The sequence below is a fragment of the Prionailurus viverrinus genome, chromosome A2 (genome assembly GCF_022837055.1).
Source record: "Prionailurus viverrinus isolate Anna chromosome A2, UM_Priviv_1.0, whole genome shotgun sequence".
In the NCBI taxonomy this organism is placed as follows: Eukaryota; Metazoa; Chordata; class Mammalia; order Carnivora; family Felidae; genus Prionailurus; species Prionailurus viverrinus.
In genome coordinates this window covers 54,338,857-54,355,285 of record NC_062562.1, presented here as the reverse complement: position 1 = coordinate 54,355,285, position 16,429 = coordinate 54,338,857, and the positions used below count along the sequence as shown (strand labels likewise).

At 49.0% G+C, this 16,429-nt stretch overlaps 1 protein-coding gene across 2 annotated transcripts in view; it reads left to right on the top strand.

The window, feature by feature from the left end:
• Nucleotides 1-16,429, top strand: part of FGD5 (FYVE, RhoGEF and PH domain containing 5) — a 122,590-nt gene that overhangs the window by 52,829 nt on the left and 53,332 nt on the right. The gene's annotated exons all lie outside the window — the stretch shown is intronic.

Here is a 16,429-nt window from a genome sequence, read left to right as displayed (position 1 = left end):
TGCCCCGGACGAGGGGCAGATGGGTTGTGGGGGATCAGAGATGTGAAGGCTGAGAAAGTACGGTGAAGCATACACTGCACCCCCTCTTGGTGAGAAGGGAGCTGTTTGCAAGTCTCTGGCCCCAAGTTGGATACAGAGGAAGAGTCACTGCGCAGCTGGGGCTGCAGCTTTAAGACACGTGGCAGACATGGGGTTCTGCATTGGTGATGCCAGGGTGACGGCTCCTACGGGCTTCTTGGGTCTGAGGAATTTTGGGGTTCCAAGAGCCCTTGTGAATGAAGTGAAATAGAGCTGCATGATTGGAATCAAGACAGACCTGGATTCTAATGACCTCAGGCCTCTGGGCCTCAGTTTCCTCTCTGTGAAGTGGGAATCTTGAGGATGAGTTAAGGGAAGTGTGTGAGTTTCCTTAACTGAAGACAGTTTGGGACTGAAAGCTGGTTTCCCGTACTCTGCAGTGGTGCTTTGAGGGGATGGGGCTGAGAGAAGGGCTCTTGCTTGTCTGGACACAGACGGTGAGTTGAGGCCCTGCCTGGGACAAGAACCAAGTCAGAGTGGAGGTCCAGACCTCTTAGTGGGCATTGGGCATTGGTGGCTGGTGGTAATTATATGTGCTCACCACAGGGTGCTCGGGTCCTGTGCTTCACTTCCATTCTCTGGCATGATGTCAGTCCTTCCACACAGCGCTTCTGGGAGCTAGGGTTTGCTTCCCGTGTTTTTTATTTGCAGAAACAGAGACGTGAGGAACTTGTCCGGGGTCACACGGCTGTTATTCCATGCCATCCAGGAAGTACCACACGGTGCTGGGGGCTGGGAATTCAGACCAAGAGAGACACCCACCCAGCTGCAGGGAGACAGGCGAGGAAGGTTGAGGCCAGCTTGACATTTGCCCCACTGCATCCCCCCGGGCCCCGCTTGTCTGCAGAGGCGTAGCTGGGGAGGCTGAGGAGCACCACCTCCTGCCTCACAAGCCTCCTTCAGACACCTTGCCCCATGCCTGTGTCCCTGTCTTTGTCAACCTCTCCTCCCACAGCCAGGGTAGGTGTATCACGTTGACTAAAGACTGCTCCCGTGGAAGTGCCCCCCAGAGTGCCTGGCACTTACCAAGCCTTGTATATAAATGGTCATGACTTCATTTTGTTTTCATCTCGTTGATTTCTTCTAACACCTCATTTATCTCTCTGCTCAGGGTTTTCATCAAGTTACCTTCCCAGGGCTGTGGGAGTGTTGAAGGGGGTTTTCCCACCTGGCTGTTCCTCAGTCCTTCCTGCTTTGGCTTCTGACCCTTCCTCCCCCTGTCTGGGTAGAGTACACTGTCTGCTGCACTCCAGGCTTCTTTCACTCCTTTCTACAAATTCACCGTCAGTGCCATCACCCCCCCTGTGTAACAGAGGACACAAAGATTAAGTAACTTGCCCAAGGCTACTCTGCCAGTGATTGAAGGGGTTGGATTTAAAAGTTACAAGCCCAGTGTTTGTTTGTTTGTTTGTTTGTTTCCCCTACAGCCCTGGAAGCCTTCTCTTACCTCTCCACTTCTTCCCTTCTCCCCAGAAGGAACTGTTGGCTCCTTGAGGGCAAGGGAGGGAGCTTTAAGTTAGTGGAGCTATCTATCTATCTATCTATCTATCTATCTATCTATCTATCTAAATATCTATCTATCTATCTATCTATCTATCTATTTATGCAAGAGAGTGAGTGAAGGGCAGAGAGAGAGAATCCCAGGAGGGGTGGGGAACAAGGGGGTGCAGAGAGAAAGAGAAAGAGAGAAGCAGGGCTCACCTGAAGCAGGACTTGACTGGAACTCATGAACAGTGAGATCATGACCTGAGCCAAAGTCAGATGCCTAATGACTAAGCCAGCCAGGTGCCCCAGTAGTGCTATTTAGAGATGATTATGGCTTTTCTGCGCTTTTCTGAGCATCCGGATCAGGGGTTGTGGAACCTGGAAGCAGAAAAATGGTTGCTCTTTGGGATTTGGTCCCCACTCTGACACTGGGATTTGGGTCTGGGTACCAGGCCAGGAAGAGTTGAAGGGCTAACAAAGCAGTAGGGCACCCCCTGTGCAACTTTCTGTACCTCAGGGGGCCCCCCACCTCGTGATGGTTCCCCCCACAGTCCCCCAATTCTCTGTTAAATGTTCCTCTGGGACTACCTGCATCTCCTCCTCCAGCTGTGGTGCACACTTTGGTGTGTGTCTTTCCAGAACCTCTCCCTTGTATTCCCTTACATACGTTGTTTGTTATGAGTGGAAGGTGGATGGTATTGTTTGTGGAGTTGTTCTGATAGGTTGAGTCATGTCAAACTGTAAGAAACCTGGCCTAACTTGGTTGCATTCACACACACCTATCTTATAAGATTTTCACACATTGCTACAGCATTTTATTTATTTATTTATTTATTTATTTATTTATTTATTTATTTATTTATTTTACCGCTGCATGGTATTCCCATTTATGGATATGCTATCCTTTATTTGGCCATCCCGCTGCTGAGGAACGTTTATAGTGTTTCTAATTTTTATGCTCTACTAACAGCTTTGCAGTGCACTTGTTCACACACCTCCTTGTGTACGTGCTTTTCTCTAGCATAGATCCCAGAAAGAGATTGGTGGGTCAGAGAGGGGCATTTTCAATCTTTGTACCTGCAGCCATAGTGACCCCTAGGAGGCTGTTGCAGTGCTCACCCTCCCGGCAGCCCTCAGTGGATGTGAAGGGGCATTTCTAGAGGGTGCAATCTTTCCTGGTTTTGGTGGGGGGTGGGGGGGGGGGTGGAGAGAGGCAGCATTTGCTGTCATCTTTTTGTCTTCCACTGAAAGTTCTATTTCCCCAAAAGGCAAAGGCCTCCATCACATCAAGGGGGGAAAAAGAGCCAGATTTGCCATCTCCAGCCACCTCAGAGGAGCAGACCTAGGGAAGGTGTGAGTGAACCCCCCCCCCGCCCCAGGAATTGCTTCCCTGGGGCCACAGGAGGTATGTTTGGGGTGAGCCCCACCCTTCCTAGAGTTTGATATGGGTTATGTAAAAATAAACAAAAGGGGGTGAGCTCCACTCTTCCAGATGCTTTGAGGTGGCCACATCAGGAATGGAGAGCCTTCTGGAGCAGGACAGGAGGCCGAGCCCAGCCGTCCACCCACCTGTCTGACTTTGCCCTCTCTCCCACTCACGGACATTCAAGGGGTGTGGGTTGAAGGGAAGAGGGGGCAGAAAAGGGAAAGCAAGAAGGACATAAAAATAGATCTAATGTGAAAGGAGACAAAGGCAACCTGGCATATCACTCCTCCCTGACAGCAAGCCTGATTTTCAGACTAACCGAGACTTTTCAAGAGAAATACCAGCTCCCCAGAGGTGAGCCCAGGAGTTGGTGGCCTCTCTGAGCCACCTCCTCCCTCCACCTCCTCCTCCCTCGCCTGAGTCCTGTCGTCCCTGTGTTTCCCTGATAGGTCCACCCCCGAGCCCAGGCAGAAGCTTGCCCTGTCCTCTGGAACAGGCCTGCCCTGCTGTGACACCCTTCCTGGCTGTGCCCACGGTCCATGTGGCCTGGCCTGGGCCTCCTTGCTGGCCTCGTGCCCCCAGGCCTCTCACCTGTCACCTCTATCTGATCATCTCCTTGAACTCTGGTTATTTCCACTGGGCCAGTCCCCACCTGGGTTAAATTCTGCCATGTGCTTTCTCCATGCCAGAGTCTTGTCAACCCATTGTGCAGCCCCGCACCTTGGCTCCATGGCCTGTTCTCACTCCTTCTAGTCCCCAGGAAGCCCTCCTAATCCTGCAGCAGCTTCCTCAGGCTGCAGCCTGCTCTCCTTCCCAGAAAACATCCTCATCTCATCACAAGCATGGACTACCTCCCGTCTGCATCTCTTGTCTCTGTATCCTCACTCCATTTCTCCCCATCCCTCCTCTTCAGCAGAAATGTATTTACTAAGTACTTACTGAGCACCTGCTATGTGCCAGGCATCCTTCCAACGGCTGAAGATACAGCAGCCACAAGACAGACTGGGTGCCTCCCTGCCTGGCTTCTAGAATAGAAGCTCCCCTAGAGAAGGAGATGAACAATCAGAAGGCCCCTGCGGTGGGTTTAGGCAGTGAAAGCGCTGTGCCATCAAAGAAACACAACAAACCTGGCAGGTGGGAGCTGGGTCCCAAGGGCGGGGTGAGGGGAGAAATTGAGGCAGTGAGGCTAGAGAAAGCTTTTTTTTTCCAATTAAAAAAATTGTGTTAAAATACACATAAAATTCACCATCTTAACCATTTTACATGTACAGTCTGGTGGCATTAAGTACGTTCACACTATTGTACAACCATCCCCACCATCAATCCACAGAACTCTTCATCTCCCCAAACTGGAACTTTGTCCCCATTAAATGCTAACTCCCCAGCCCCTTCCCCAACCCCTGGCACCTCCCATGCTGCTCTCTGCTTCTCTGATTTTGACTATTCCGGGGACCTCATGTAAGTGGGATCATACAGTATTTGTCCTTTTGTGACTAATTTCACTGAGCACCGTGTCCTCAGGGTACATCCATGTTGTAGCCTGTGTTCCAGTCTCCTTCCTTTTTTAAGGCCGAATAATATTCCACTTATATGTACATATCACAGCTTGTCAGTTAATCCATCAGTGGGTGTTTGGGCTGCTTCCACTTTTTGACTATTGTGAATAATACTACTATGAACATGATGTACAGATGTCTCTTTTAGACGTTGCTTCCAGTTCTTTCCCGCGTGTCCCCAGAAGGAGAGTTGTTAGATCATACGAGAATCATGTCTCTAATTTTTTGAGGAATTGCCATCCCATTTTCCACCATGGCTGTCCCATTTTACATTCCCACCAGCAGTGCAGGAGAGTTCTGGTTTCTTAGAGGTCTTTAGGATGAGGAAGAAACCAGGGAGCTGAACAGAGTGAGCCAGCAAGAAATGGGAGGGTCTAGGGACAGAGCGTTCTGAGTGGAAGACAGCAGTGCAGAGGCAGAAAAGCGGGACTGAGCCTCGAGGGCTAGAAGACCAGGTCAGTAGACAGGAGCATAGGACAGGGAGATGGGCTGCAGACATTCTTAAGGACTTCCCTCAGCCCACAGACGTATTCAGTCTTCCCCACTCCCCTACCTCCCTTACTGCTGTCATCCGCCCTGCACTGCCCTCCCCGCCTCCATGAGCCAGGCCTCCACGCTGTCCACCCAGACCCTGAGCCTCAGCTCTGGTGGTCTCTCACCTTGGGAGCTCCCTCTTCCCTTGGTTTCCACTGTCCAACTCTGTCTCTGCCTCCACACGAGACCTTTCTTTCCCAAGGCCCGAGCTCCTCCACCCCTGTCTCTCATCTGTGTTCTGCCCAGGCAGCCCATTCCAGGCCAGCGGCCAGCCCTCCTCAGCTGGCGTTCCCAGAGCTGAGCTCCTGGTCTGACCTCTCTCCGTGGCCCACACTCCAGCCTCCGAAAGCCCCACAGATACTGTCGTCCTCCCTTACTTGGGGTTTTGCTTCCTATAGTTCCAGTTACCCGTGATCAACTGTGATCTGGAAGCAAGGGGGTCCTCCTCCTGACACATATGCACAAGGCCAGTAGTAGCCTAACACGTCGCAGTGTCGACATCATTTATGTCACTTCATGTCACCACATGTGCGTTTTATCATCTCGCATCATCACAGGAACCAGGCTGAGTAGAGTACTCTAAGGTATTTTGAGAGAAGACCACATTCACATAACTTTTCTTTCTTTTTTTAAAAAATTTTTTTAACATTTGTTTATTTTTGAGAGAAAGAGAGTGTGAGCAGGAGAGGGGCAGAGAGAGAGAGGGAGATATAGAATCAGAAGCAGGCTCCAGGCTCTGAGCTGTCAGCACAGAGCCCGACCTGGGGCTCAAACTCACAAGCGGTGAGATCATGACCTGAGCCGAAGTCGGACTCCCAACTGACTGAGCCACCGAGGAGCCCCTCACAGAATTTTTCTTGCAATGTATTGTTGTAATTGTCCTATTTTATTACTAGTTATTGTTGATCCCTTACTGTGCCCAATTTATAAATTAAACTTTATCATAGGTATGTATGTCTAGGAGAAAACAGTACATACAGGCATACCTTGTTTTATTGTGCACTTGGTTGCACTTTGCAGATACTACATTCTTTACAAATTGAAGGTTTGTGGCAACGCTGCCTGGATCAAGTCTGTCGACACCATGTTTCCAACAGCATTTACTCCCTTCAGTGTCTCTGTGTCACATTTTGGTCATTCTCACAGTGTTTCGATGTCGAACTTTTCATCATTATTATATTATGGTGATCCATGATCGGTGGTTATGGCTCAGCATTTTGTAGCAATAAAGTATTTTTTTAAACATTTATTTATTTTTTGAGAGACAAAGAGCATGAGTGGGGGAGGGGCAGAGAGAGAGAGGGAGTGACAGAATCGGAAGCAGGCTCCAGGCTCCGTGTTGTCAGCACAGAGCCAGATGTGGGGCTCTGCCTCTCCAACTGTGAGATCATGACCTGAGCCAAAGTCGGAGGCTCAACTGACTGAGCCACCCAGGTGCCCCAATAATAAAGTATTTTTAATTAAGGTATGTACATTGTTTTTTAGGTGTAATGCTGTTGCACACTTAATAGAATACAGTGTAATGGAAACGTAACTTTTATGCACTGGGAAAGCAAATAATTTATTTGACTTGCTTTACTGCGGTATGTGCTTTATTATAATGGTCTAGAAAAACGCACAGTGTCTCCAAGATGTGCCTGTGCGGGGTTCAGCACTATCTGTGGTGTCAGGCATCCACTAGGAATCTTGAGACATATCCCCCAAAGATAAGGAGGGTCTACCATACCTCGAACTCAGCGCATCCCAAACTGAACCCGGCATCTTCCCATCCCCTCAGCCAGCTTCTCCTCTTGTGTCTGCCATTCTGGTTGTTGGCACCAGATTTGAAAATTTGGAAATCTCTGGCGTTTCATCTTCTATTGTCATGTGTTAATCACAGATCAGATGAAATTCAACAAACTCCAAGGTCTTTGGACGGGCATCATAAAGGATTCCAAAACAGGTTCTGTCCGTTCTTCACCCACCTCAGGGCCTTTGTGCTTGCAGTTTCCTCCTCCTGAAGCACTCTTCCTGCCCTTTGCATAGTTGGCTCAGGGTTTCAGATTAAATGTCACCTCCTCAAAGAGGCCTCCTCTGCTCATCCTTAAGCGCTCCATTGCAGCATTCCTATCTACTTCCTTCCTTATACTTATTTCAAGCTGTGATTGTCTTTCTTTTTCTGTTTACATGCATGCCATATGCCTTTCCCTGTAAGAATAGCTCCAGAAGTGCAGGACCACACTTCTCCTATTCACATTTGTGTCCTTACTGCCTGGGATGTAAAATAGTACTCAGTAAATATTCTCAAGTGAAACTAATAAATAAATAATAGATTTGACTCCGTTTCTGCAGTCAAGTAAGGAAAACAAACTTAGATGCATGACAGTAAGATGAAGACACTTGGGGCGCCTGGGTGGCTCAGTCGGTTGAGTGTCCAACTCTTGGTTGGTTTTGGCTGAGGTCATGATCTCATGGTCTGTGAGTTCGAGCCCCTCACTGGGCTCTGAGAGTGTGGAGCGTGCTTGGAATTCTCTCTCCTCCTCTGCCCTTCCTCCCGCTTATCACTGTCACTCTCAAAATGTGCGCTCTCACTCTCTGTCTCAAAATAAATAAGCTTTTAAGAACTTTAAAAAAATGAAAACACTTGTTTGGTCCTGTATAATTTACTTCGCACAGTGAGGGGCAAAGCTGGGAGCCAACCCAGCTTCTCACCAGCTCCCTGGTAACCATGCAGAGGGTGCAGCGGTTCAGCAGAGTAACACAAGAGACATCTGGAGGCAGTGTGAGCAGAGGAGGATGAAGGACAGACTCTCAGAATAGGGGCTAAGAGGTCTGGAGGTGGCCAGGGCAGCCCTGTGTCCCACGCCCCTTGTTCAGAGAGTCCTGGAGGCCTTGAGGGCTGTGAGGAGCCAGCAGGCTGGGTATGAGGCATTAGGGTGCCCGGCCCTAAGAGAGCTTGTTCTGTGGCTGATTTTCCTCTCTGCCATGTCCTAGATACACCCCCGGCCCCAGCCTGGGATTGGGGCCACCATCACACTCACCCTCGCTTTCTCCTTCCTGGCTTCATGGCAGCTGCTCCATATACCTAGTCTGCAGCCCTGCTGCCCAGAGGTGGACATACAGACCTGCAGCACCCAGGCACCACCCCCCACACCCGCCGGACTGACTGCATGTGGATCTGCATGTTTACCAGATCCCCAGCAGTACGTCTGCTCACTGAAGTTTGAGCTCTGGCCTGTGTACATCAGCCACCCATTCTGTATGGAGCCCCCGCAGGGCCCTCAGCCCTCGAGGTGCCAGGAAAGAAGACAGCGGGGTGTCTGACCATGGGGCACACACAGCCAAGTTGGGGAATGAGAAAGCTATTGACATAAAAAAACCTTACATTTATGTTTTATGCTCTTTTGTGAATGTTATATCTCGTGATATAAAAACAATGGCTGGCTGTGAGATAGCACAGTTGTGGGGCGGCCCCAGTGTCCTCAGCTGTGTGCACTAAACTCTAAACAGCGTAAGTGTCCCAGGTCTTAAGAGTCAGGGCAATCAAGGAGGTTTCCAAGAAGAGGTGAGGCCTTAGTGCTTCACAAAGGAGAGTAGGACATAATTAAGTAGAAAGGAGAAGGAGGGTGCATAGGAGGCACAAACAGTATGGGATCCAGCCATTGACTGGCTTCTTGAGGTCATGGCAGGTCCTTTCTTGAACTGAAGTGAGGTGGTTAGGACAGGACCAAATCTCATATGAGCCATGTACTGGCCTCTTCAGACAGTGAGAACTTGCCAATTATAGTTATGGCCACTCTCTTTAGAGTCTAGAAGGTAGGAGAGCTGACAGGGACATTTAGATACCACTTTGTTTTGTTTTGTTTTGTTTTGTTTTTTATTGTGGTAAGAACACTCAACATGAAATCAACCCTCTTAATGTCCATTGATGAATGAGTGGATAAACAAAGTGAGGCCTGTTCATACAATGGAATATTATTTGGCCTTAAAAAGGAAGGAAATCCCGTCACATGATACAGCACAGATGACCCTGGAAGACATCGTGCCAAGTGAAGTGAGCCAGTCACAGAAGGACAAATGCTGTGTGGTTCCATTTACGTGAGGAATCTGATACAGTCAAAGCAGAGAGTAGAATGATGCTTGCCAGAGGCTGGGGGAGAGGGAATCGAGAGTTCTTACTCAGTGGGTGTAGCAGCTCAGTTATGCAAGAGATTGCTTTGTCTTACAGGAGGGAAAACTAAAGCTCCTAGAGAGGCCCTCACTTGCTGGAGGTTATTTCGCAGATTAGAGGCAAAGTTAGGAGTAAAAATCAGGTTTCCTGATCTCTCATTCGACACCTTCCAAGATAACATGCTGCTTGTATGAATGTATTACAGACTGCATCCAGAACCAGAGTCCTTCCAAAATTAAAAGTTTTTTTAAAGCATGTAGGCCAGACCCAGACTCACACCAGCCTGACTTCAAGAACTAGAATAAGGCAGTCGTCATCATGAACTGGAGGCAGCCACTCAGTGCTGGGGGAGCCAGAAGACCTCTGGTCCCACCTTTTCCCCGCCCTCCTCCTGGCAGGTATTGCCTCTCTTTCACCATCTTTATCCCTCCTCTGCCTCCTGTGGGAGCACAGGTGATAGCTGGGATAAAAATGAGCCATGTCTCCCCAAGCTCCTGTCTGAATTTGCCAGTGGCCGTCAAAGGCTGTGCTGGAAACTCCGACCTGAATTCCAAGGAGAAGGACAATGTCTGAGATAGTAGTGCCTGGAGGAACTTCCGGAGATAGCACTCTCCAGGAATCTGGTGCCACCTGTGAGTTCTGAGCACTCTTCTTTCTCCAGATGTGGCCTCAGAACACGCCAGCAAGCCCTTTCACTGGGACCCTCAACAGTATTTCCCCAGGGCTTGAAACAGCCATAGAAGGCAGCCTCTGCTCCCTTCTGCGTGGGTTTTTCGTTCAGCAGGCTGTGTGGCCAAGGAGGCTGGAAAATATGGAGCAGCGGGATGCCTGCCGTGGTGCCCGGCCCCACCTCAGGTTTAGTGTGTGACTTAGAGACATTTGCTGAGATTATAGGGAAGTTCCGGCACAGGGACCTGCATGAGCCCAAAAGGCCCAGAGGTAGGGAAAAACAAGGTGTGAAACTGAGTTCCCTGGGGGCATGGAGGAACAGAGGAGAGGTTTCTGAAAAGGGTCTCTAGGCTGAGTCACAGGCAAAGGGTAGGACTTATTTGTGCCTCAGTTTCCTTCTCTGTACAATGGAGGTGATAATAATAGTACCTTGCTCATAGGTTGTTGGGAGGATTCAGTGAGAATACACATAAAAAGTTTACAGCCATACTTAGCGCATACTAAATGTTCAGTAGCGGTAGCTGTCTGTTAATAAGTAGGTATTATTATTATCATTGCTGTTTCACACGATGAAGAGAAATCACTTGTCCAAGGGCATAGGTGTATGAAGGGACGGAGCCTGGCATATAAACCCAGGTCTTGTGACCCCAGAGCCCGTGCTTTCAGCATCATTCTGGATGATAAGTTTTCCTGCAAGTGCTAGGGAACCATGAGAGCCACTCGAGGCTTCACGTGACAGCAGAAGGTGGCCACCGTGACCTGGAATGGATGGGAGTAGGTGAAAGGCTAGAGATCCCAATCAGCTAAGAGATAATTTCAGTTGACGGTGGAGGGACGCTAGAAACTCTGGTCCAAGATGGGGACCAGAAAGTTCACTTCAGAGGTGGGGCAGTTTTGAGTGTGGAGATGGCCCAGGCTAGGTGAAGCGGATGTAAATATGGGCAAAAGTTATCTGAGAAGAAAGTCAAGGAGCTGAGAGGCCGAGGGCTGTGGTGCAGAGAGAATGGAATGCCGTCCCACAGATGGGGAGGACTGAGCCAGGCGTTAAGACCCAGGACATGGGGCTTGGCCAGGGACTGGCAAAGACAAACTTGGAAAGAAGGAGGCAGCTGTTTAAAGGCAGAACAGGTATGGGGGCACCTGGGTGGCTCAGTCGGTTGAGCCTCCAGCTTCAGCTCAGGTCATGATCTCACAGTTTGTGAGTTCGAGCCCCATATCAGGCTCGTTATTGTCAGTGCAGAGCCTGCTTTGGATCTTCTGTCCCCCTCACTTTTTGCCCCTCCCCTGCTCACACTCTCTCAAAAATTAATAAACATTTTAAATTTTTTTAAATAAATAAATAATTTTTTTAAAAGGCAGAGCATGTATGAGCCCAGGAGGCCTGCAAGCAGGGAAGGTAGTTAGAAACCAGGAGTTTTGGGGGTGGTTTCTTCCTCTTCTGCAAAGTAGAACATTGTGGAGAAGGACTATGTGGCCTCTGGGCCTACTTGGGGCCATCCTGAGGGCCAGGCCATAAAGCTGGAGGTTCACTGGCCTGCTTCTCACAATAATAATAATTGTTACTATCACTATTACACAGTAATAACGATGCCTCCCTCCTCCGTAATTTTTCACTGAGAATGAGGAGCTTTTCCATCTACAATCCTATATGAGCTTTGTTAACAACCCCTAGGACAGTAGTTCTCAAAACCTTTTGGTCTCCCACCTCTCTTTCCTCTTAAAAATGATTGAGGACCCCAAAGAGTTTTTGTTTCTATGGGTTTTATCAGTCAGTATTTACCACATTAAAAGATAACACTGAGAAAAATTTTTAAACATCTTTTTTTTTTTAATTTTTTTTTTTTAACATTTATTTATTTTTGAGACAGAGAGAGACAGAGCATGAACGGGGGAGGGGCAGAGAGAGAGGGAGACACAGAATCGGAAGTAGGCTCCAGGCTCTGAGCCATCAGCCCAGAGCCCGACGTGGGGCTCAAACTCACGGACCGCGAGATTGTGACCTGAGCCAAAGTCGGATGCTCAACCGACTGAGCCACCCAGGCGCCCCTAAACATCTTTTAATTCACTTAAAAAATGACAATAATAAGTGGTGCCTGGGTGGCTCAGTCGGTTAAGCGTCTGACTTTGGCTCAGGTCATGATCTCACAGTTTGTGAGTCCAAGCCCTGAGCCCCACATCAGGCTCTGTGCTGACAGCTCAGAGCCTGGACCCTGCTTCGGATTCTGTGTCTCCTTCTCTCTCTGCCCCTCCCCTGCTCTCTCTTGCTCTCTCTCTCTCTCTCTCTCTCTCTCTCTCAAAAATAAACATTAAAAAAATTGTTTTAGATGACAATAATAAGTCCACTGCATGTTAACATAAATGGCTTTTTTTATGAAGAGTAACTTTTCAGGAAGACTTAATGAGGAGTGTGACATGAGTTTTCCATTTTTGAAAATACTCATAATGTCTGGCTTCCTAGAAGACAGCTGGGCCCTGCTGCCTCTGTGCTGAGTCTGTCAGAACTGTTGTTTGGGCCAGCTTCACAGATAAGTAGTAGGAAAAGGGAGACAGAACCCCAGAGGTTCTCAGACCACACTTGGGGAACTGCTCTTCTAGAAGGAGGCTAAGCCCTCCCCCCCACCATTTCATAGCTGGAGAAACTGAGGCATGGAGACAGAGGACTAGGACTCCCAGCTCTTTCTGGGACTGCAAACAGGAGGGTCCCTAACGGAGGACTAGCGCTCCCAACCTGGTCTCAGAATAGCCAACACTGACCGGCTGGTTCGCCTAGGGCCTGGGGAGGAAGTGCAGGACTGGGCGGCCCTGGGGAACGGGGAAGATAAGCTGCTTCGGCCTTGGGCAGAGGGGCCAGTGGCCGCCTGATATTAACACCCACAGCCTGAGAAACGCGATAGCGCAGGCCCTGGCGCCCCCAGCCCCCACATTCCTGGGAGGAACCCTGTTCCCAGAAGTCTGTCCCTGGACACTGCCGTCAACCTCAGAGTTCATTTCCTGGTTAAACAAACATCTATATTAAATGGCCCGGTTGGGCAACGCCCAGTAGCAGCTTCTGAGGAGAGCTTCGGGCACATGGCCTGCCAGGCCCCCTTCTTGTCGGGCTGGTGAAGACACATCCATCATCAGCAGAGGCACTAAAGCTGGACGGCCCCGTACGTCCCACCCAGAGTCTGCCCGTCTGGCAGGAGGGGTTGGGAAGGACGTGCAGAATGGCCCGTGCCCCAGCCCTACCAGAAGTCTGGGGGAATGACAGCTTCGAGAATGTAACAATGGTAATGACAACAACTCCAAATGTTGGGGTGGGCCTGATGACTCCTATCCATCATCTCATCATCTCATCCTTGCAGGTGAGAATGCTGACCCAATCTTCCAGATGAGGACACTGAGGCATCCGAGAGGGTCTTGTCCTGAGTCACACAGCCTGCCTGGGATGTGGGTCCGGGCATCCTGACTTCCAGCATAGTTCTCTTTCCTATGTACCATGGCAGGCACTGCTCCTAGGGTTGGAAATCAGAGAGAACTGAGTTCAGAGGACTAGTTCTGGACTCCCCCAGGAGTGCTAGACTCCTGCTACTACCTTTAGAGGACAGGTAAAGGATAGGTGTTTCCCAGTTTGGAAAACCTGCCATCTATAATGAGCAGAGATGCCACTTACAGAGTGCTTACTATGTGCCAGACACACTGCTAAGTGCTTGGTTGTTGAAGCCAGACTACCTGATCTTGAATCTTGGCTCTGCCACTTACTAGCAGTGACTTAGGGCAAATCTTAGAACTTACTTGTGCCTCAGTTTCCTCATCTGTAAAATGGAGGTGCTAATAATTGTACCTTGTCCCCTAGGTTGTTGAGAGGACGCAGTGAGAATACATGTAAAAAGCTTAGAGCCATACTTAGCACATGCTAAGTGTTCAATAAATGCTAGCAGTTCTATTATTAAGTGTGTATTATTATCATCACTGTTTTACAGTTGGGGCTCATCGAAGAGGAATCAGTTGTCCAGGGATATATGCATAGGAAGGGATGGAGCCTGGGATTTGAACCAAGGCCTTCTGACACAGCACCATGGGCTCTCAGCATCATGCTGGATAACAAGTGAAAATTGAATCACAGGCCCCTAGAAGATTAGAGGTCATCTTGTCTTCATTTTATAGGGGAAGAACCTGAGCTTGACTTCTGACCCCTGTCCTTTGTCTATAAACTAATTCTCTTGATGGAAGCTTGACCACAGGGTTTCTTAGCTATTAAGGCTTGTCCTGGCAGGGTATATTTTCCATTACGAGGGTTTTGTTTGCAAAGACTTTTCACATGTGGGACTCTGCAGGAGCCCCTGCTTGGGAGGGGTGAGATGCTTTTGTCCACAGAACCCCACACTAGCCCTGCAGATGCAAAAGGCAGACAGTGAGTCACAATTCGGCGCCTGTGGGAAGGGCGGGAGGCCAGGTGAGGCTGGAGGCCTCTGGAGGCCTCGCTGTTTCCCCTCCTGCTCCATGGATGCTGTGACAGCCCGCCAAGAGACAGCAGTGAGATGCAGGAGGGAGACTGACCGTGGGCCCAAGTTCTGCCCTGTTTAGGTGGCCTTGGAGAGAATGAAATCTCTAAAAACACTATGCTTCTTAGCCAAGAAACTGTCAGGGATGGAGTAGCTGGAGAAGGGAACTCATTTATCGAATGCCTACTGTGTGCTAAGCACTGTATCTCATTTCATGTATTTATTCAGATGTTGATTGAACATATCCTGTGTGCAAGGGTAACATCAGGTAATGTGGCTGCTGTAAAGAAGAACACACCCAGATAAAAAGTTATAACAAGTGGCTCTTACCCAGGGGTGAGATTTTCCCCCCAGAGGACATTTGACAATGTCTAGAGACATTTTTGGTTGTCACAACTTGGGGTGGGAGCTGCTACTGTCAGCCGGTGGGTAGAAGCCATGGATGCTGTTAATGAGCCTACAGTACATAGGACAGCCTTTGCAACCAAAGCTTCCCGGCCTAAAGTGTCAGTAGTGCCAAGGATGAGGAACCCTGGGGTAGAGAATGACTTTGGGTGATCTTTAGGTCGGGTGGTCATGGTTGGCCACAGTGAGGATGTGATTTTTGACCTGAAAAAGTCAGAAAGTAAGAATGAAAAGATCTGGAGAAGAGCATCGCATGCAGAAGGAGCAGCAAGTACAACGGCCTTGAGTCAGGAATGCCTCATCAAAAAGGCCAGTGCACGAGATCGGGTTGATTATTCTCCACCATATTTCAGATGAAGAAACTGAGGCTCAGAGGAAATGGTTTGCCAGCCGTCATACGATTACACAATATGCTGGAACCAGGATTTGAACTTGATGCTTGTTCATCCCAGCGTCCCTTTGCTTTCACTGTTTCAACTGCCGCTCTCAGAGGAGTGGTTCAGCCTTCATTCTGCAGTTGAGACCTCTCCCCTACATGACCCTGTAAATTGTTTTTTCTTATTCCATCCCTGAGCACTTGGTTCTGTCCCTGGTTTCTGCCTCAACAACAAAAACCGCAAAGATGACGATAGCCATTATTTCTGTGGTTTTTACCGTGCACCAGTCACTGTTCCAAATGAGAGATGTGTGTATAGATACATAGATAGAGATAGACAGATATCTTTCTGTATATACACTCACTCATTTAATCTTCACAGTATGCAGGTGTTAGGCATCCTTATCCTGTTGTGCCCATTTTGCAGATAGGAAAATTGAGGTATAGAGAAGCTGCATGACCAGCAAAAGGCAGAAAGATTTGAACTCAGATTGCCTAGTTCCAGAGTCTGTGTTCTTAACCATAACACTGTAGTTGCTCTCTTAATAGGTAGTGAGTTTCTAGTCATTAGAATAGACCACTGGCTTGACCAGTGGCTCCTTGAGTTTAGTAACACACAGGTTCAGCACAAAAGGGAATTTAGAGGTCACTTTATCACACATTCACACATTTAGCGGCCCCAGGAGGCAGTGATAGACCTGGAACCAAAAGCCAGGTGTCCCATCCAAGTGCCCTCTGCTCCACTGTGGGCCACTCTGACCTCAGCCTTGCCTGCACATTCCTGGCGTCTGCCATCTGTTCTGTCAGGCTGAGCCACAGAGTCTTTGCTCTTCTGGATCCCAGCCAGCAGCTGTGTCTGATATGTGGCAGGTTTGGGGCCACAGAGGAGGGGCCTGCTTGTGGCAGAAGGCCCAGGCATCTGCCTCAGTCCCCGCCCATCCTTCCTGTTCATAGACATAATCTCACTTATTCCCAAATCTTACAGGTGCAGAAGTTGGGCCTCAGATGGTTTAAATGGCTCATCTCCTGAGGTCAGCTGGGAGAGTTGGTGCTTCCAAAGCGGAATGGACATTCATTCATCCATTCATTTACTCATTTGTCTTTCAGTCAACAAAAGCTAGCCTGCTGTATGTGAGGTACCGGTCATGCAGGGGTGATAGTGAACCATTATGGTTCCTTCCCTCTAGGAGAGACATAATTGGTGTCCTGAGAGGAGGATGTTCAGAAAGGATACCAAACCCAGCTGGTTCACGAAGGGGTTCAAAA